Raw genomic sequence first — 24168 nt, forward strand, 5'->3', positions numbered from 1 at the left:
CTCTAAATGGTATAACTTCACCAAGAATGATTCACAGTGGTCAATCTAGGGAATATTTGACTTGCACAAAATTATTCGAGAGGTAACTTAGACAAGAAATGGAATAAGATTTCTCAAACACCATGAGCGGCATTTTTTTTTTGATATGCAGAAACCTCCAAACCAAATTCTGAATGGAAAATTGCTTCACTAAAAGAGTCTTTATCCAAAGCTAATGAGCAATTTGACAAAATTAAGCAACAACAAACTTGAGTCATCTACCTAGTAAATCCTTCCTCCTTCCAGCCTCCAGTTATCTCCTTATTCAGAGTTCTCCTTCCTCCCCCTCTCCTCCTAATCTCTCTCCTTCTGTCCCTCCTCCCTCCTTCCTCCTTCCTCCTCTCTTTTCCCAGACCCCCTACATTCATCCAGACTATTTTAAGGCCTCCAAATGCCAGTTGCCTCTAAATATTCATTTTTCATATGAGCCAGGTATACAGGCAATTAAACCCTAAATATGAGCTGAATGAAGTGCTATACTTAAGAAATTCTATAAACCCCACAGAAGACCAGCACAGAAGAATTTGTTATTCTTTTCAATGCATATGGCCCAGGGTTACCTGCCGTATTCCAATTTATGCACATGTGCTTGGAACCTCAGATGCTAAATTCTGGATGGCAAAAGCTGATTGGACTGACACTGAGAGAGACATAATTGGTCTTTCCAAAATGGTAAAAAAAAAAAAAAATGCCCCAAATGAAGGGTAAATTCTCTCAAAGATAAACCTGAAAGATTTCCAATAAAGATTGATCAGATCATAAATTACTCATGCAAACATAGAAAATAGGAAACTATAGGAAATTTAGGGAATAGAAAGTATCTTCAACATTTGGAAGTTAAAGAAGTGGCTGATATAAAAAGTTATTTCATGTCACTTAGTCAATGACGTTAAAATGGAATTGTAGACAGAATTTAGAATGAGAATTCTAAATTCAAGACAGAAATTAGAATGAGAAATACCCCCCTTATCTGAACTAGGACACTTGACAGAACATTCTGAAAAGGCTTTAGAGCGAAAATTTGACAGAACCAAAATGAAACTTAATGCCTGCAGATCAACAGCCACTTCTTTACTGACCACCTATTGATAAGCACTCTTACAGATATTTAAATAGAAGGGGAAATGGAAGAAAGATTGCCCCTCTTACCAAAGGAAACCCAAGATAAAGAAACATCTCTCAATCCAGATCAATGAGGGTACTCTGAGGAGGGAAAAAGCATCCAGTGTCATGCCTCACCCTTAAGCCTTCAAGGTAAATTAACTATAAATATAGATGATCAGTCTCATAAATTCCTGCTGGTTACACATACTGTTCTTTCTACATTACCCTGCCACCTTCACTCTGTGCTTAACATCTTCCTCTGACCAATGTATCACCAAGTTCTTTTCTATCTCCCATCCCTAAAACATAATCTTCGCACACTCACTGAAAAGAAAATTAAAATAATCTTTTCTGCTTTGATACTACCTCTGCATATATAATAGGGATTTACTCTGCAAATGGAATGTTAATATTAGATGTACATCAGATGGACTATTTCTTGTTGTTCCAGAGGACTCCTTGTATCTTCTCTGGATGTACTTTTGCCTTCTCCACTGTGTTTGATGCATATCTCTGATAAAGATCTTGACACTATATCTGACACTCCATGCTCTAAAAATTCCCCTGACGTGAGAATAATAATTAGACCAGAACAAGAGAAAGTTAAATACATTTGCCCAGTCAATCACATAAAATGCCAGTAGCCTCAAATCGGAGCATACCTGAAGATTTACCTTATTTTCGCTGTAAAGTTTTCCCACCCCATTGCTTGCCTCCCTCTGAGTCTCTGTCAAATGCATGTGACATTGTCTAACTCCTCTGCTGTAGCAAGCTCTAAATAAATAGCTTCTGTTTGTTCTCACTGGAGTGGAGTTTGTTTATTTTAACACTACTAAAAGTAAAATAGGTGGAAAGGCATCTTCAATGAGAAACTATAATTAGAAAACTTAGCCCAAAGTCTTGAAACGGAGAGCTGGGAGAAATGTACACTCCCATCTTTCTGCTAGACTGGGTGCTTGGACAAAAGAGTTTTATAATGACCAATATCATGGGAATCCCAAGGTTCTTCTGTAAAACAAAAAACAAAAAACAAAACAAACAAACGAAGAAGCTAATATAAGGAATGGTCAGGAGAAAAGTGAAAGGAGTCTACCTTCAATGCCATGACAGAATATTTAAGGAACTCATTATTCAAAATTGTGGTTTTACATTTAAATAGCTTGTGCAACTTTAAGAATATCAGAGTTAAATAGGGGAAAATTGGATTGTTCCCACTACATATAACACAGTGAGTAAGTAATTTGGGTAATTCTAGAACTTTCAGAATGAACTTTAGATCCTTCATAATTTCTACGATTTTAGACAGTCACATCCCTTCTTTGGACCCAGATTTTGTATTTGCAAAATGAGGAGGCTTAACTAGATTGCTGTGGTCACTTGCCCATGTGGAAATCTGCAATAAAATGTGTGTGGTATTCTGTTCTTTCAAACTAGTAAGAGACCACAGTGGCTCCATTGCATGATACGTGATGAGATACAAGAATGTCTGTGGATATTGTTCCTTTAGGGATATACTTATGACCTTTAGTGAAGTCAATTTATGACAACCATATTTTTCTTTAAACGAATGCGCATATTGGATAGAAAAAATAGTGAAATTTTTATATTTCTCCTTTTCGAACTTGGAGAGAAAAGTAATTGGCAGTCCAATTATTTTAATACTGAAAGTTGAGTTGGCATACAAAACCCTCACTAGAAAATCTAAATTCATTGGAGCTCAACTTTATTCTCTAGCCCCCACTCCTAGCTTAGCTGTCCGTATTTATTTATTTATTTTTTATTTTCCTCTCTGAATTCTCTATTCAAATGTTAAGTACAGCAATCAAGTCAGATAAGCACTGAGAATACAGTCTTACAGAATCCAGTATTCCCTAAATGTGAAGCTACATACTGATAATGCTGCTTGAAGTGCACTATAGGAAGCATCAATTTGCTGGATACATTTGCCATTTTCAAATATAACTCACATTCGGGGCTCTTTAGTGTAGGAGTTTGTGTATTTGAATCCTTCCTTTACAGGACCATTCTGAATAAAGTGCCAGTTTCATCAGTTCCATATGGAAATATTACACAATAGATTTAGAATGGTTTAGTTTGTTTATTTTTTATTAGCAACATATTGCAAAACTGATGATCTTCAGTTTGGAATGCAGAATTCCTTTCTATCCAAATTCAGGACAATGGGACAAGAATAGTTTTTCTAACTGCAAAGAAAACATTTAATCTCTGTGAATGTTAATGCGCAGCCCTGGACTTCCCAATTTGATTTTATTTCTCAGCTCTTCTCTTTTAGTTCCCTCAGGCTCAGTCTTAAAATTGTTTACCAACTGCTGCTTACAATTACCATCACTGTATATTTTAATAACATAATGAAGAAACAAAATAGACATTCTCCACGGTTTGTATTTACGTCAGAACGTGCCAGAAGGTTCACATTTCACTGGGATTCAGTGAAAGAATTCGGTGGACAGATTCCATTTCTTAATTGTTTCTCTGTTCTTTTCCTCTCTTCTAAACATGCCCTGAAGCAACTAATGAAAGCCAAGTGTAGAAATGTGCCTAGGCCCTTGCGTGGGGTATCAGACTGAGGAGATCATGCCGTTATGTTACAGGAAACCAAAGGGATGAAGTGACTTTGTCAAAATCAAATCCAGCACACTCTTCTCTCATTGAATAGATATCCAGGCCCAAATACACAGGAATAATTATATATAAATATATATACATGTGTAATATATAATATAATGTATATCATATATTTTTTTACTCTTGTATATATATTATATACTTTTCAAACGTGTGTGTGTGTATACACACACACACACACACACACACACACATACTCAGTACATACTCAGTATATGTTCTGTATGTGTATATATACATATGTGTGTATATATATATATGTATATATATATACACATACATACATGATTGACATTCTAGTCAATCACCATCTACTTAGTCTGCTCCAGTTTACAACAAAATTGTGTGGAGTCATTAATGCCCTCTATTTTCATTTCCTGTTCTCCCCATACCAATCCATGATGCTGCTATTCTTATCAGTTTCACCAATGATTTCCAGATTGCCAAATCCAATGAATTCTTTTCAACTTTTCACCTTACTCAATCTATTAGTAGCATTTGACCAATGACTAGTTTATTCTTCCCTTTCCCTTTAAATATGGTCTTTACTTGAACACCAGGATCAATTAATTGATCTATCGATTGATCTATCTATCCATCTATCATCTGTCTATCTCTTTCCTCCTCCTTTTGTCTGTTCTCATTCCTCACTGGGTACTTTTTCTTAGTGCCTTTTGCTGCTTCCTTCTCCACTTACCTCATCTCTAAACATCAGAGTGCTTGAGGACTGTGTCCTTGGACAACATTCATTCTATAGTCATGTCTCATGAAGTCTTATCCAGCACCATTTTTAAATATGATGTGCAAAGCATACACAAAATTTTAGATTCACATCTGACCACTCTGCCAAAGTAGATCTAAGAAGTGTCTCAAACTAATCATGCCTACAATCAAACATGAGTTCTATTTCTCACATCCAAACCTTCCCAAATAATAGTAATAGAAGCTTCTACTTCCTGTCTTCCTCAGCTCAGCAATTGCAGCATCACTCAGCTAGTGTCTTGTGGCATGCATCTAATTTATTTAGAGAATCCTATCAGTGCTGCTTCAGTATAAATCCGGAATCTGATGCCTTCTCCTCTACCATCCTCGTTCAATACACAGTTATCTCCCTTGTGGCCTACTATGTTTGCCCTGCTACACACTCCCCTTGGTTGTTCCCTTTACCCTCTTTCTGATTCCTTTCAGGTGTGGCTTGTATATGGCCTTCTCAGGAAGATTTTTACTCTCAACATAAGTGACATATTATGACAAAAGGGTACTGTCACCAACCATCACCCTCTACTCTTTTATTCCACTTCCTCTTCTGAGGAAATTTCTAAGAAACACAATATATGGTACCTTTAACCAAATATATATTCATTTTCCTGACTTGTCTCCTGTTCTAAAACTCTTTTTTTAACTTTAAAAAATTCTTTTTAATATTTATTTATTTTTGAGAAAGAGAAATAGTGAGAAATAGAGAGAAATAGAGAGAAATAGTGAGAAAGAGAAAATCATTTGACTATCTTTTAAGGTTTTGTGATAGATGTAAAAGATGTTGGAAATATAATTGCTCTTAAGGAAGAGGATTTACTTAGTTTCCCTAAGCTAAGCTTGTATATAGTTAAGGGATCTCATATTGAAAAGTAAGTGCAGCATATTTGAAAGCATTGTATACCACCCATCCCTAACACTTTCCAATTACACAGGATAGCTCTCAGCTCATGTATGTATGTATGTGTCTGTGTGTATATATATGTGTGTGTATATATATACATGTATACATACATACATATGTATATATGTATACACATACATATACGCACATACACATATTCAATATATGTATATAACTATAACCATAGCTATAGCTATAACTAACTACAACTTTATAACTGTAACTTACGAGTGGACAGATTAAATCTACTTATGTTGAAAATATTGAAAACATAAGTGAATTTTGATCTGTACTTAATTTTAACAAAACTATACTATAGGTTTTTCTGTTGTTTTCACATTAGAGTCTGAGAAGGACCCTCAGAATCTGACAAATTAAGCCTTAAAATTGGGGGAATCTCAAAGAGCATCCAGTCCAACTGTTGAATTCTTCCTGTTGAAGATTTTTATGCTATTTTCCTTGAACATATTGTTTTTTAATGGAATTAATCTGTCAATTGGATGGCAAGTGATAGTAGTGAAGAAAGACAGACATACACACACACACACCCCCCCCCACACACACACACACTCATTATCTAATAATTACTTTTGAGATTAGTGCTTATACATTTTTATCCTCTTATTTTGTATCCAAATGTTTGAACATATGGAAAATGTTACATGTGCCACACCTAATTTCAGAGCACCATATCTGACAGCTTTTGACAGTTTTCCCTAAATGTTTCTATGCAGTGATAAATGAGGGCACAAAAGAAAGAAGTGAAATTAATAGGAATGATTGAATCTCTAGCTTACAATAAATTCACGGACAGAATCATTCCCAAATGTAGGAACTGCCAAGCCCAGTAGGAGATTATCAAGCTGTTAATTTTTTTGACTTAATTTTATAGCAGAAAAGGTTTTTTTTTCTTCTTCTTCTTTCTTTCATTTTAACACAAAGTACCAGTTCCCCAATTTGTTCATTTTGGTCTAGGTATTTTGCTTACTTTTCAACCTCCTATTAAAAAAATAAAATAAAATTATTCTTCTAGTAAGCAGTAGCATCTAATTAAGGCCTCCAAATGTTATACAGCTTTATGATTCAAGAAATCAACTGGGGCATGAGTAATAGGTTATATGCGACTTGGGATTTTAGTCTAATGGAAACATATGTAAGACAGTGACAAGGGAAATTCTGATTACTCAGTTAGACTTGACAGTAGTTAGCATGGAACATATGTCTAAAGCTGATCTATCTGCTTATTTTATTGTCACTTTAACATTCAAATATTTGAACACTTAGTACCAAAAAAAAATTACTTGGGCCAAATTTGGTTTCAGAGTTCTAAATGTGATAGCTTTTGACAGTTTTCCTTAAATGTTTTCAAGCAGTAAAAGACGAGGCTGTAGAAGTACTTCAATCAATAGGCCAATTGAATCTGTTGTTCACAATGAGTTTTCAGAGTCGTTGTCAAAAGTAGAATTATTTGGGGGCTCCTGGGTGCCTCAGTCAGTTAAGCGTCTGACTTCAGGTCAGGTCATGATCTCACAGTCTGTGAGTTCGAGCCCCGCATGGACTCTGGAGCCTTCTTCGGATTCTGTCTCTCTCTCTCTCTCTCTCTCTCTCTACCCCTCCTCTGCTCATGCTCTGTCTCTCTCTGTCTCTCAAAAATCAATAAACATTAAAAAAAAAAATAAAAAATATTTGGTAAGTGTGCATTGTGGAAGACTCAGGGAAACCTTATTCAAATGTTCATTGCTAAAGAATTGTACATTTTTTTTCATTGACAAGTCACAAGTCTCCTTCAGTAAGCATAGTCTCTACTAAAATGTTGATATTCTGGATCTACCATTAATTAGCATTTATGCTTATGCATTAGAAATAGTGAACCTGTCAGTTATAGCTGATTTTTGGTAATAATATAAAAAAGGGTTTTTCACAAACCTCTGAATGTTTTAGAATTCATTCTGTGTTCTAAAAATATCTTGGAAGGATAGAAATTCAAGTTGAAAAGCAATGAATTCTATAATGAGGATAGTTTTTGGAATCTAACAGCTCTAGACTCATGTGTCTGCTTAAACTCTTTACATGTATGAGGCCATGGAAATATTGCTTATATACCATGATACTTAATTTGTCTCACAAAGAACACAGGAATTATAATATCAACTTTAAACAGTTATGATGAGGAATAAATATGATTGTATGTGTGAAGATCCTAGCAAGTACCTGTCACAAAGCAAAAACTCCAAACTTGTTTTGTTGTTATTGTTATTTATTGTTCTTTTGTGTTACTTTCATTCACCCATCCCTTGAAAGGCTTCTGTTACAACATAGGACTACCCTGCAGCCAATATCTCTGTAATATCCCCACCAAGTGGTCTTTAGCATCAGATACAATTTTGCCAGTATGAGGGAATTTATCCAGTGCATGGAAATTATATTGAAATAGGATATAGTAAAAAGTAATTTCTACATTGGCCAAAATACATATTATCTAGACCAGAGCATGGAGAATACCCTAAAAATGTGCCAGCATTCCCTGACCTTTAACAAATAATTCACTTCACATTTTCAGAATTGGACAGAGGAAGACAACTCAGCCTTGAGAGGAAGTCCTCTGCATCTAAATGAGTTCATAAAATACTGAGAGCGGGAGTATTTTTTTGATCATATATCAGGGCATTGTAAAAATAACAAAATGGGCTGTATGTAAATATAATGACATATACTTTGTTCTACATTATGGCTGACCATGGCCTCCCAAACAGACAATAAATGCCTCTTGGACAAGCTTTTCAGTTTTCTCCCTTTACATTTGAAGTATATACATTTCTCTTCTTTACTGACAATTTCTCGAAAGTTCAGAGTAGAGATATTGACTTTCACTGAATGGAGTGCTAATCATTACCATTTTTGGAGTAAATCCAAGGCTATAAATTAGAGCAGGCTATCAGCTGTGGTTGACTTGTAATGCTGAGCTGGGAGATTAAAAACCCACATTCAAAAATAACCTTGAATCTATTGGATAGGAAATAAACCTGGAAATCAAATGAAGGGATAAATCAAATAAATATAAAGCCTGATTAAGAAAGTGATAAAGAGATGGCTAATGAAGGGAAAGAAAAGCTTGATTAACCAAAAAAAAGTTTACAAAGCAATTGCATAGAATTGTTAGTTTTACATCTGTTTCTCAAATAATTTTTCTGTGTCCTGAAAAAACCATACATATATGTATGTATGTATATATACACACACACATATACACACACACACACACACACACATACACACACACACACACACATATATATATATATATATATATATATATATATATATATATAAACATTAAAAATTTTCCCTTTCTCAAAAAATGAAGCTTGTGAGAGAAACATATAAGCAAAGATTACAGTGAAATATATTGTTATAAATTAGATATGAGGAAGCTGATTCAGGAAATAACACTGTCTGATCAAACCAGTTATGGTTTCATAAAAGGTAAGGAATTAGAAATGAACATTAAAAGGGTACATCATATACAGAGCAGAGAAGAAGTCATTTTAGAATGAGAGAAGAGCATATACAGTGTTTAGAGGTGTGCTCAGTGAGTAATTTCTATGACCAGGATACAAAGTGCCTGCAGTGGGGTGCCTGGGTAGCTCAGTCAGTTAAGTGACTACCTCTTGATTCCTGCTCAGGTTACGACCTCTTGATTTGTGATATTGAGCCCCAACTCAGACTCCACACTGACAGCATGGAGCCTGCCTAGGATTCTCTCTCTTCCTCTCTCTCTCTCTGCTCTTCCCCCTCTTACAGTCTCTCCCTCTCTCTCTCTCTTTCTCTCTCTCAAAATAAATAAATAAATAAATAAATAAATAAATAAATAAATAAATAACTTTTTGAAGTGCCTGTGGAATAGGGAAGCCTTGGGTTGAAACATTATTTGGAACAGTGTCATATGTAATGGTATATAAATTGCAAGTAAATAAAAGGTTGAAGAAAAGTGCATTAATCAGGATATTTGAGGAAATTTCTAAACGTTGAAATGGTTGAGTATCCTGATTTTGGAAGTCTTATCCAGTCTTTTCAAGATGTAGATATGCTGCTTACTTGTCAATAGATAAATGAACAGATAAATTATAAAGATGTAGCCAAGCATGAAAACGAGGAAGAAACAGTTATGTTCAAGTGACAAAAATAGGAAAGGAACCTACAACTTAAAAGTGGGAGTGTTAATGCCCTCATGGGACTGAAATGGAGCCTGTAGATGCTGGCTTGGAATTTGATACCCTGCCTGAAGTTGGAGACTGGGAAATAATATTTGCATCTGAAAAATTTGTACAACAGCATGTAGGAGGCACATGAGGCAGTAAGGTATAGTATGGGACATAGCAGGAAATCAAGCAAGAAATCGGTGTCTTTGTCTATAGCACATTAAATTGTATACCCTGAATTTTTACAGGACTTAAAAAAGCAGGAAATCTTAAAGATTGTTATTAAAGTAAAAAGTAAAGGTGCACCTGGGTGGCTCAGTTGGTTGAGCGTCTCTCTCTAGATTTTGTCTCAGGTCATGATCTCACAGTCATGAGATCAAGCCCCACATCGGGATCTACACTGAGCATACAGCCTGCCTGGGAGTGTCTCTCTCTGTCTCTCTCTGTCTCTGTCTCTGTCTCTGTCTCTCTCTCTCTCTCTCTTTTTCTCTCTCTCCCCCCTCCTTCCTCTACTCACCTACACATGTGTACACTCTTGAAAGAAGGAAGGAAGGAAGGAAGGAAGGAAGGAAGGAAGGAAGGAAGGAACAAAGGAAGGAAGGAACAAAGTAAGGAAGGAACAAAGAAAGGAAGGAAGGAAGGAAAAGAAAGAAAGAAGCAAAGTTGAAACTACTACCAAAACAATGAATACTACAGAGCCCAGAAAAAAAATCTGAAATTGAGTACTACCCTCCCAACATTCCTTGGATTACCAATATAACCCAGAGATCATATAAGACTTCTGACTGAGGCCATTTATATAAGTAAATGAATAAACACACAAATAGATCAGAGAATAAACACAACAAACTAATATGTGTCCCAAACAATAAAAATAATTAAGCAACAAACTTTATGAAGCATACCCTATAAACTAAGATACTGATAAATTAACATAAATTAACATTTTTGAAAATCTAGATGAAATGGACAATTATGATGAAAAGGATGACCTTGATTTAAGAAGAAATGGAAAACTTGAATTTACCAAAATGGCCATAGTATATAAAGTTTATAGCAAAAAAAAATTTTTTTCTTCAGAATAGATATTACACCCATAAAGTTTTAAGTTACATAAAACCTTTAAGTTATATAAATGGTAATTTATGCAATCTAGATAAATCAAAAGAAGCAACACTATCCAAATGATTCTATGAGACTACTCTAACTGTGGTAGCAAAATAAAAATAAGATAGTAAAAGACAAGTTAAATAAAGGCTAACCTCACTAGTAAAAAGACATATGTGTAAAGGTTCTATGAAAATATTATTAATTTTCCCTAGAAATACACTAAAAACCATGGCAAAGTAGGGTTCATCTCAGAAATACAAAGATGTTGAGAAATTTAAGAAGTTACCCAGGAGATGTCAATAATTACCAAGTTTTAAAAACTTGGAGAACATAGAATCTTTTGAAAAAGAGAACTAGAGGGGCACCTGGGTGGCTCAGTAGGTTAAAGCATCAGACTTCAGCTCATGTCATGATCTTACGGTTCATGGGTTCGAGCTCCATGGAGGCCTGTGTTGGGCTGCGTGGAGCCTACTTCAGATTCTGTGTCTCCCTCTCTCTCTGCCTCTCACCTACCCGTTGTCTGTCTTTCTCTGTCTCTCAATAATGAAAAAACATTAAAAAAATTAAAAAGAGAACTAGAGAAATGAAACATGACTCTGAAACTAGAAATAGCCATGCAAGGATGGAGACTGGTTTGTGGAGAACTTTTCCAAAATCCATAAAGTTGGGTATACTCTTACTCTGCAATGTTGCAATAATATATCAAGTTAACTATTAATTTGTATAATTCTTGTTCACATAGGCAAGGTTCTTCTTTTAACCATTGCTTATAATAACAATAATCTAAAGTTTTATTCATAAGGGAAGAGAAAAACACATTGTGATATTTCACATCATGGCAGATCATGGGGCAGTTAAAAGCAATGAACTTGAAATACATTGATAATTCTCAAAAATGCACTGATAAAATACTAAGTTGGAAACTCATGCATATAGTATTTTAACTATGAATATTTTTAATACCCCAGACCCTAATATTTTTATAATGGTTTCATATATGTGCTAAATATAAAAACATATAGATTAGAGCTGTATGCAAAATACTCACACATGCCTCTGTGTAGTGGAAAGGAATGGAAAAAGAATTGGAGAGTTTTATAAAGAGGAGTGCAATCTTAACCACATTTATTTCTTTACCAAAATGATGCAAATACAATAAAACAATCTAATTCTGGATGGTGCTCACACAACACTATAATTCTGTCTGTAAATTTGATGGCTTAATTTTATCCAAACAAAAACAAAATAGGAAACAAAACCTCGAATATGAATTACAGGTAGAAATCGATGTAAAAGATTCCATGTTGGGAGTGGTAGCAATGATGCAGGTGAGGACTTGAACCAACCAAATGGTTTGGGATATGTAAATAAGGAGATGATGTGAAAACACTTTGTTGGAGTAAATAAGAAGTGTAGTGGTTGATGGGGTGTAGAGGTTCAGAGGGAATAAGGCAGTTGGATCCATGGTGAGAAAATTGAAAAAAGGTTAAATGAAAGTCCTACTAATACATACAAGGCATCAAATGTTGTCTTTAGACACAGATTACAGTATCCCAGTCTTAGAGTGAAAGAGAACCTTAGGAAAGAATGACCTCAAGTCCTATAGAATATGTGATAGACAAATACGTTAACATAGATGGGGTTCAGGAAGAGGACCAGTTGTATGGAGGAAAGATGTGCATCCAATGTATGAAACATCTGTTTTATGTGTTTATGTGTATAACTGCATATGTATGTGAGAATCTAACAGTCTTTATTCAAGTGAAATGCACATAACATAGAGTTAATCATTTTAAAGTACAAAATTCATTAGCATTTACTGCATTTGCAGTGTTGTGTAGCCATTGCCTCTATCACCTTCCAAAATATTTTCATTACCCCCAAAGAAACCTGAATGTCCATTAAGCAGTCACTCCCTATTTTCTACTCCCCAACCCTAGAAAATCTGCTCTCTGTACCTATGGATTTACCCAATCTAGATATTTCATGTAAATGGAATTATATGATATTTGACCTTCTATGTCTGGCCTCTTTCATTTAACATACTGTTTTCGAGTTTCTTCCAAGTTGGTACATGCCTCAATATTTCATTCCTTTTATGCCTGAAAACCTTGAATGTGTGGATGTGCCATATTTTGTTTATCCATTCATCAGATAATGGACATTTTGAATTGTTTCTATCTTCTAGCTATTGTGAATAGTTCTGCTATAAATATTTGTGTACAAGGTTTTTAGTTCTTCTGGGTATATATCTATAATAGACAGGTGGCCTGTTCTTATTTCCTAACTTCCTGGGAAATCAATTAATGATATTTGTTAAGAGTAACACACTTTATCTATTGGATTTCCTTAGCACCATGCCTCTGGCTAAAGTTTTACTTATAGTAAATTAACCCATAATCTATGAGTGTTTTTCGAAACAAGGCTAGAATCTGGAATTCTTTCTTCAGGCTGGCCTTTGAATTATGCAAACTGCATATAGATTTTTTAAAGATTGTGCTTAACAAAATTGAGGCCTCTATTTGGTTCTCTCCTTGTCTCTTTCACATACACAGACAGGCATACACATTACACCCTTTCACCCGAAAGCAATGGAATTTGTTCTTTTGTTAATGTAACTAAGAACCCATTCCCAAAACAAAGAATCTGATTAAAATTGAAACTTTCTCTGCCTTACTTGAGATCACAGACAAGTTATCTCAGTAAATTATTTAATTTTTGCCTAGGGGGCACTTCATTGTATTGTCAACATCTGTAAATACCCCATTAGAGCAAATATCTCTGAAGGTGATGCGAATACGTGTTATTCTTTTATTGTTTTAGTCATAAGGTGCCAAATATATTATTTAAATACAATAAACATGGACTGATAATTTATTAAATGAATAATAACTTTCTAACCCTTAGTACAATGTAATCATTTCAGGACTAAACCAATTTTCAGTAATAAAAGCCCTCAGAATAAAACTCAAACCTTTGCCATCAACTCTGACTGACTTACTGCCCAAATCATCAAGTGAAGAAGTAATGTATGCCAACAAATATGCTTTATAGTGTCATTTTAAGATCTCTTACTTCCCTTGCCTTTTTTGTACAGCTTTTACTGTGGACTTAGAACTCTAGCCTTTCCAGACCCCACTGTTTCCTGTTCAACTTGTGAAAAACCTCAATTTTCTCATTTTTCATTCAAGAATGTTGGTATTTTTCAAAATAACTTTTCACATACAAAACAAATAACTAAAGGAAGAAAAGTAACGCTCTCAGAAATGGACACTTTTAAAGAGGGTAGGTTATGGAGGTTTGGAAGGCTTAGAAATTAACTGCACAGGACCCAGGTTGGTTTTTTTGTTTGATTGGGTTTTGGTTTTTTTTTTTTTTTTTTCATGTAACATTCACTGCGATGGAAATTTTGAATCTACTTTTTTAGATTTTGTGATTGTAACTACCCTTGGGATAATTTCTTGGCCTTGGGAGACTCTTTTACTCCAATAACTGCTTTCAAGTTTGATGTATTCTTAACCGCTCCTAGAAATCACTACCTAGAGGGAATCTCTCTCCAGTTCCTTCTGATAGTTGGCTGAAACAGTCACATGTTAAGGATACCATCACCCCTATGGATTCTGCGTTCATACAGACTTCTTAGATGAGGTGGCATTCTCCTTTGGTCAGTTTCTTCCATGGGTTTCCATCCGTGCTGATCTTAATTTTCCTTATATTTCTTTGGTCTCACCTGCTTGCAGATGAGAACTTTTTTTTTTTTTTTAATTTTTCACCTATCTGTATTTCCTGTAGTACTTTTTTTTGTTCTGACGGTTTTTAAGCCTTCAAAAAAACTTCAAATTCTACCATTAGGATGCATGAAGAAATTCTCCATCTTCAATCTTTCTGTGTGGAGTTAGTGGATCTCTTCCCTATTCATTTTAATTTGGCTTAGATCCAGCTAAATTCCTGCTGTAGACTGGGTCTCTCCTTATTTCCTATACCCCTTCGTATAATCTTGATAAATGGTGACCATATTTCTGTTTGGGCAGACTTTCCAACTGCAGGGAGAACGCTTGCTTCTTCTACGGAATGGGACTGTATAGTTCCCATGCAAACTGAAACCATGTAAAGAAATATTAATAGTCGATGGGAAAATTGACATTTGCTCCATGATCTTTATTTTTTTTGTCATAATATTAAAAGCTCTCTTACCGTTAATTATAAATATATAGGGCAATAAAAATAGTAAAATTAATTTAGTATACTACAATATATCATATATAATCTTTTTTATTTATTTTGAGAGAGAGAGAGAGAGAGAGCACGTGTGCACAAGCAGGGGAGGGGCAGAGAGAGGGGGAGAGATAATCCCAAGCAGGCACTACACCATAAGTACAGAGCCTGATGCAGGGCTTGAATCCATAAACTGTGAGATTGTTATCCTAGCCAAAACCAAGAGTCAGACGCTTAACAGACTGAACCAACCAGGTGCTCCAGTATATCATATTTAACACAGAGTACCATATCATATTTAGTGTACTATAGTATAGTATACCGTAATTTAAAAAGTTAGAAACATTGACGCTGGAAATGTTTTACTTCCTTTTGAAAAATCTGCCAAGGATAATTTGAACTGTGATAGTTCTGTTCTTCTTATAGTACAATTTACAGAATGAAAAGAATACTTTTTAATGCCTTGGTGAGCTATTCTATTCCTCTCTAAGACCGGATAAGCTTCCAACATTTTATCCTTTGCACTTTTAATTTTGAGAGTTCCTTTAGTGGGAAGATTTTTGCTGGTGTCATTTCTTCTGGGACATCTTTATCTTTTCATTACTAACATTTTCTTCACTTACATTGATCAGTTCACCTTCACTAAATTACCCTGCTGTCTTTCTAGAGTGTCCCCAGTGACTGTGGTGTTAACATTCCCATGACCATTTTCTTATAACTCCATTTATATTCTATTTGAATTTCACCTCTGGTGAAAATTTTTGTGTGATTTGCTGAATTTCATTTTTATTAGCCAATGCCCTATTTTAATTATCCAATTTGAGTGAAATATTGTGAGTTCGTCACTGAAAGAAAAGGAGGCGACACAAATATATACTTTGCTACCTGTGCACAAATTGAATAATAGATATGAAGTGACTACCAACAGACTTTCAAAGAAGTGATGTGGTTAGTGATCATGATATGCATTTGTTATTTATATAGTGATCTGTGCAATGAAAAGGAAACAATGAAGTTTGTACTTTGTGCACTTATTCATAATTGACATACCATGGGAATTGAAAGTTGAACCATGATGTTGGGGAGCTGGTGTTATTTTACTCATAGTGGTAACCAAAATTTTTGCATATCTGGAATATACCCAGGAAGGACTGCCGGTGTCTGTTTCTTGGTTAAAGTAAGAGATCATGACCTGAGCCGAAATCAAGAGTGAAGCTTAATCAACTGAGCCACACAGGTGCCCCCATTAAGCCTTCTTTTTAAAAACTCTCTTTGTTCCTGGATAGCTGATCTTAAGTACACTCCAGTTTCCTCATTTTAATACTGTCATATAGTAATACCTATACTGAAGGATGATGATAAAGGTTGGAAATACTGATTATCATTCTCCTGGCATGTTTATGGCACTTGGCACATGCTTAATAAGTGACAAATCTATCACATTTCTTTTTAAATTTTTTTTTAAAATGAGCATGAGCATGGAAAGGACAGAGAGAGAGGGAGACACAGAATCCATAGCAGGCTCCAGGCTCTGAGCTGTCAACACAGAGCCTGATGCGGGGCTTGAACCCACAAACTGTGAGATCATGACCTGAGCTGAAGTTGGATGCTTAACCGACTGAGCCACCCGGGCACCCCTCTGTCACATTTCAACTCATCTTTCTCCCATCCTCTTTCTTTCTTATTCTCCCTAATGTTATAATATTAAACAGTGTATTTAGCTCTGTTGTTTTCTATCAAATAGATTGCTACTGGTCTAAAATAATAAAAATTCAGTTTAAACATGTTTAACTTAAACATTAAAGCTTTTATTTTCATCCACATAATTGGAAACACAGTGTTCCATTAGGTTTCAAGTCATTGGCACCACATGTCTGCAGTTCTCTATATGTCCGTGCTATACATGGTTTCTCTTGTCATTGTAAGATGACTGCCAGTAGTCGTAATATGTTTCCTTTGTCACGTCTAGGGGCATATGTTGTGTGGGGAGAGAGAAAATAAGTCTCTTCTGACTTTTTCTTACCTAAGAACAATTTTTTTTGTTTGTTTTTAGATGCTTCTGGTCAACCTCTTCTCATGTCTCAGTGACTTGTGTTAACTTTACTTTTACTGATAATGGAGAAGCAAAGTCTAATTGGGACTCACTTCTGGAGCTAGTTTTAGATAAGTAAGCTGCTGATTCCACTGGTCCCCAAATCACAACAGATCTGCCTTCATCCGATGGCTGCTGCTGCAAATGTCAGAACCATCCCTAGCCATCTTTCCAACCCTGGAGCCAGATTGCCTGTTGCCACCATCCCCTTAACCATACTGCAGCACACATGAAGTAGGGATGGACTGGCTGTTGATGAGGCATCCATCATGCCCATTCTCCCCTACTTCTGAAGCTTAAATTATTTCCCAACATATTACCATAGAGGCAAAAAAGGAAGTTCTCAAACTGCCCAGAATGAAGTCCACCCACATACCCATTACCTAATAATGTCTTTTCTCACTAGTAGAACAGTAATAGTAATATAAATAATAATAGCAAGAATAATATAATGAGACCGGAGGAATGAAGTATTTCACCTTTATCTGAGTCTACATCTTCATCCCTCATTCACCCTCCCTAGTACACACACACACACACACACACACACACACACACACACTCACTCCTCTAAATATGTGTTAAGATTAGTAGCATAATACATATTATAAAATCATTATCTTAAAGAAATTTTAGTTTCTGGACCTTTCAAAGCATTGAGGTCACTAAAGAATTATGAAGCAAGAATACCCTTCCTATTTTGATACAGGTTAAATCTTGTAAAAAATATTATAATCACTTAGCAGGGAAAAGACACGCTTGTTAAAAGCTTGTTGCAACTACCATTCAATGCTGTTCATCTTCCTCTTGTTTAACTATAAGTCTTGGCCTTTGTTATTTGGGATAATAAGATCACTTTGGATCAACAATAATTCAAAGAAAGCTTAAATATTTTTTTAAAAGGTTAGTCTAAAGTAACACTCAGAAAACAATTCCTTGCCTACTGTAATTTCTTGCTTGGCTGCACAACAATTTTCTGCCCACAGCTGAACTGGTGGGGAGCTGAGATATTTCTGGGGTGGGTCATACACTTAAGTTCATCTTCTTCTTAAGGTCACTTTTACATTATCCAGAGAACTTTTATTTTCCTTTCTTAATAGGTATTCTTTTAGGCATTTTACTTTCTCTATGTAGTAAATTTTTAAACACACACACACACACACACACACACACACACACACACACAAAGCAGAGAGAAGCCCATGTAATTTTTTTTCCTTTTAAAAATATTTATCTCCACTGTGGACAGTGAAGTTAATGATACTCCTCAGTTCACAACACATTATCATAAAGTATTGCACGTGTAAGATTTCTCCCTTGGTCTATTTTATTTTTCTTTTCATTCCCTACCCTAGTTCATCTACCTCCCTCTCACAGGCCCCCATTCTACACACATTCTACATTTTTTAAATGTTTGTTTATTTATTTGGAGGGGGGAGAGGGGCAGAGAGAGAGGGAAAGAGAATCCCAAGTAGTCTCCGTGCAGTCGGTGCAGAGCCCAACGTGGGGCTCAATCTCACCAACTGTGAGATCATGACCGAGTGGAAATCAAGAGTCAGACACTTAGCCAACTGAGCCACCCAGGCACCCACCCCCTTCTGATATTTTTTACCATTCCTTTTTTGCTTTGTCACTTCTTTCATACTACATGATATATTTTGTGCTCTGAAAATGCATGAGTTCCTGGCTTCTGTCTTTTGTGGAGCATCCCATGGAACACATCCCTGCATCTTCTATACACTGCACCATTAGAATGGAAGCATAGGCTGCCTTCACCTCCTCATTTCCACAACCAATACCCCATGGACATCTTCATAATTATCTACATAGAAATATATTCACAGTCACTTTGCATATGACTTAATATATTTAATTTCACTAAGTATGACTAAATGGCTTCCTGGAATTCTGGCACCAGTGTGCTCTAAAATGTAAGCCGCTCTCATGCCAACATTTGCTATTGTATTCTTCTCTACTTTTGCCTTTTTGGTGAATATAAACTACACAAACATGCACTGTGTAAGTGCTGTTTGAAACGTATCTAATGACTGCATCATTTTATGAATGCCATGTTGACTTTCAGTAGTGTGTGTCAATGCTTTCTACCACGTGAAACTGAAAAACAGACCTAACACTGAGCTTTCAAAAGGGCAAGGGAGAAGCATTCAGTGAAGAGAGAAAAAGGCTAAACCTATAAATATCTATTCCCTGTGTCTCTCCCAATTATTTTATGTTCGAATTGCCAATTTTATGCCTAGAATCAGGCATCAGTGCCCACATCCAAGGATACAGAGGGGGCCAGTGTTGCTGCTGTCATGCACATCACCTCTGCCAATACTTCTGGCAGAAACATGACTTTTGAACACCAACCAGTGCGATGACCTGCACATGCGGCACTCTTGCCAGCATGGACTGTCACACCACTGTAACAACAGTGCTCATCACCAATGCTCCTGCTGTCAAAGCAGCATGATCCCCAGGATCCATCCCACTGCCAATGCCAGGCAGTGCATGACTCATGTCTGCTCACCCGTCAGCGGAGCCCATGCTCTAATCAGCTGTGACCTAATCACTGTATAACCTGTTGCTCCCCAGAATTCATAGGAAAATATTCTAAATTAGTTTCTAAATCTATGTGTTAATTGTATTTCCCACATTAAGAGACTATTTGAGTATACATTTATAATGTATTTAAAATTAATTTGGTTTTGAGATAAACTTGCTTTCCAAGTCCATGAGTCCCAAGGGATAAGATAATTCCCACCAGGCTCCCTATTTTGTAATAGAACTAATTCTGAAGTTGATAAAGGTCAAGATAGGACTGGTTAACAGAGCAAACAAAACTGTTTCTCAGGATGGGCCTTTGCTATAGAAGGTGGTAAAAATAAGTACTATCAAAGAGATACAGATAAAATTATTCTTCTTCGGAAGGCAGAGACTTTTTAAAATTTTTTTTGTGTTTAGAAAGTAGCAAAAATGTTAATATCTCATAGTTAAATGAAAAACAGTAGTGACTTTTATATAAAATAATAATAATAATAATAATAATAATATACCAAATAAGTCATAAAAATTAAAGCAATGTGACTAATGTTACATATTTATTTGGAATATTAGGGATGAAATGGAAATTAAAAAGGTGATAATAACATAATTAAATAAAACACACTATACACAAACTTCCAGCTACACTCTTGCCTACCAGTCTCTTAGCAGGGAATGTATCTGGTCTCTGAGTTCAGACCTTGCTTTTTGATGCCGTTGAAGCATTTGACTACGGAAATAGAGACGTTTGTCTAGGATGCTGTTACTCCAGTTTGATTTAATATATAAAATCCTATTAAAAAGGAAATAATCTCAGTCTTCTATTGTTGAGTTAAATTATTTTGATTGTAATGTTACTTAAATATGTATAAACATAAAGCAAAGTGTAAACTCCTAATGTTATAGCTTTTACACAATCATAAAGCTGAAACAAATGTAGATATTAAATACAAGAAAAAAACTACAAAACCAATAAAATTCAAATTAACAACATTTATTTAAAGTGTCAGTTGAGGATTTCTCTGAACTAAATTGCCACTCACTATAGGAATATGCTATTGACTACCGCGATACAGATTCTTTTGTGTCAGCAGTTTCTACTTTCCTGGGCTCTTTGAGGACTCAATTTCCCACCACATTTCTCTATTCACGGGACTGGAAACTTTATTTGTAAAGCATGCTGTGAATCAATTGGCTTTAACTTGGCACAAAGTTGTCTTTTACTTATTAAGTTTACTTCTTTTCTTTTCTAATTACCCTAAGACAATTAAAGTCATACTTTTGGTGCCAACATAATTTTAAACACAAACAAAAATGCTGATTCTGAAAGAGTGTGGAGTTGCTTGGTTATAAGTTGGCCATCCAAATAATCTAAGTGTGCTTAGGTTTGTTTATATCATTAAAATAAACACATACACACACACACACACACACACACACACACACAGCCCTAGTTAAATCTCAAGATTACTACATTTCGATTTACATAAAAGGCAGAAGGATATACCAAATTTTAATATGCACAAAAACTAGAGCAGTAGAAGTGAGTGAACATCGGGGAGAGGAAATATTTTAACATAGGAAGTAGAAAATTTTTATTAAAGAGGTCCCATTGTTTTCTGTTCATCACAGAAAAAAATAGTGAGCATCAATCCTGTATTTGCAAATAGTCCTAGAGAAACTGGCATATAAAAATAAATTATTCATTTTGTGTACACTCAAGAAAACTAAACCTAGGTACACAAAATATTAAATATCATATAAGATGGTGATGACTCTAATAGTGGTATGTATGAGCTACATCCAGAAATTAGAATGGGGGCCTTGGTAAGTAATAGTTGATGTGTAGATTTGCTGTACCATATCCCTGGCTCACTGAGATGACTCTTTGGGAAATCATGTTAAGCCTACACCCTAATTTTACATTTGAAGCAGCAAGAGAAAATTTAAAAGCATTGCACCCTCTAACATTCCACTAGTCTATTGCACGTAGAAGTATTTTCAACTTTGTGTGGATTAGAGTACTTTGTACAATGGAAACCAACTCTAGACAATGCTAGCTAAAAGAAATTGAGAGGAAGGGTATTACATAGCTCACATTACATAGCTCCAAAATCAAAGATATTGGAGAATAATTCCACCATCACACGGGACAAAAATCAAAGGATCTCTGACTGTACAGAGAGGATTAAAGCATCCCTAACTCTGGTCAGTTCCAACCATCTTCTATCCTTGCCTTGCCTTACTTAATACCATCCTGGGAGAGTTAGTCCAAATTTCCTAACTCAAATCTTAATTCCTCTTCTCCACCTGGAGTTCTGCTAACATAACTGTTTATCTGTTTTATATCTGAGTCTCACATTAGAATGTAATTGAAACAGGGAGGAATCTTCTGTTCAGTTCACTACTGGATCTCCAGTGCCTAGATGTGGAATATAGTTTCAGCTTAGTAAGAATTGGCCAAGTGAACTGATGAGCGATGCTCCATCCTCTAAACTAGGGAAAGAGTGCCTTGACTGACAGTGTTACAAACACTGAGGATCATAGGGGGATGATTCTCCATGGTAAAATCAGCAGGCTGAGACCAGATTTAAAGGAAATTGATGGAGTACAGATAATAAAAGGAGGGGGAAAACAAATGTTTATTAAAAACAACTACAGATAGATGTAGAAGAACAAGACTTTTTTGAGAAAATGTACTGCTGGCTTCTGTGTACTTTTTAAGCGTATTTTTCCTTTTCCCCAGCATTAAAGCTGATAGTAAAACAGATGAAAGATTTCAAGTCAATCATGTGATCTTCCATTTTCAAGAAGTTGGAGAATTAGAAAAAAGAAGAGTATTTTTTAAAAGCACATAAAATAAATAGAATAATAAAGAGGACACACAAATAAAAATACAAAAACATAGAGAAAATCAGTGCAAACAAAACCTGACTCTTTAAAAAGACCAATGAGGGGCACCTGGGTGGCTCAGTTGGTTGAGCATCTGACTTTTGATTTTGGCTCAGGTCATGATCACATGGTCATGAAATTGAGCCCTGTATCAGGCTCTGTGCTGGGTGTGGAGCCTGCTTAAGATTCTCTGTCTCCCTCTCTCTCTGCTCCTCCCCCTTCTCAAAAAGAAAAAAAAAAAATACAAATGAAATGGGTGTATCTCTGTCTGGTGGTTAAATCAATGGAACCAAATAGAAAGCCCAGAAATAGACCCACACAGATATAGTCAACTGATCTTTGACGAAGAAGCAAAAACAAATCAAAGGAGAAAAAATACTCTTTCAACAAAGATGCTGTAACAATTGGACATTCAGATGTCACTGAATACAATTAGACATAGACAATATTATTTAAAAATTTTAAATGTATCTTAGGCCTAAATATAATATTCAAGGTTGTAAAACATCTAGGAGATAGTATAGGAAAAAAAAGTAGGTGACCATTGGTTTGGTGATGAGTTTTTTGATAAAATACCAAAAGTATAATTTATGAAAGGAAAAATTGAGAAGTTGAATTTCATTAAAAATAAAAACTTTTGCACTGTGAAATACACTGTTGAGACAATGAAGGCAAGACTCAAACTGGGGAATGACATTCACATAATACGTAGAACTCTTAAAACTCAATAGGAAAAAAACAACTCAATTAAAAATGGGCAAAAGATCATCAAAGAAGACATTCAATGACAAATTAACATAAAAAATATGTTCAATATCATATAATATTAGAAAATTGCAAATTAAGAGGCACCTGGGTGGTTCAGTTGGTTAAGTACCCAACTTTGGCTCAGGTCATGATCTTGCAGCCCATGAGTTCAAGCCCCACATCAGGCTCTGTGCTAAAGCTCAGAGCCTGGAGCCTGCCTCAGATTCTATGTCTCCCTCTCTCTGCCCCTCCCCTGCTCAAATTCTGTCTCTTTCTTTCTCTCAAAAATGAACATTAAAAAAAAATTTTTAAAGAAAATTGCAAATTAAAACAACTGTGAGATACTATTCCACACCTATTAGAATGACTGAAATCCCAAACTCTGATAGGTCAAGTTCTGGTGAGAATGTTGAACAACAGTTACTCTTATTTATTGGTGGTGAAAATGAGAAAAGATACACTTTGGATAGCTCGGAATTCTGTCAGAAAGCTAAACATGGTCTTAGCATATGATCCAGTAGTTGTATCCACCTTGAAATTAGTTGAGAATTATGTCATACAAAAACCTGCACACAAATGTATGTAACAGCTTTGTATATTACTTCCCAAACTTTAAGGAACCATGATGTCTTTCAGTCGGTGAATAGATAAAAAATAAAGCAAAACAAAAAACAAAAAACAAAAAACACTAAACAAACAAAAAACCTGTGGTACATCCCTAAAATGTAATATTATTTGGCAATGAAAAGAAATGAGCATTCAAGCTACATAAAGAAGAGGAAACTCAAATTAATATTGCTAAGTGAATGAGGCCAGTTTGAAAAAGTTACATACTATATGAATCCAACCATATTACATACTGGAAAAGCTAACAACTATAGAGAGAGTAAATCATTTAGTGATAGCCAGAGATTTTGGTG

This window comes from Prionailurus viverrinus, chromosome A3 (assembly GCF_022837055.1).
Source record: "Prionailurus viverrinus isolate Anna chromosome A3, UM_Priviv_1.0, whole genome shotgun sequence".
Lineage (NCBI taxonomy): Eukaryota > Metazoa > Chordata > Mammalia > Carnivora > Felidae > Prionailurus > Prionailurus viverrinus.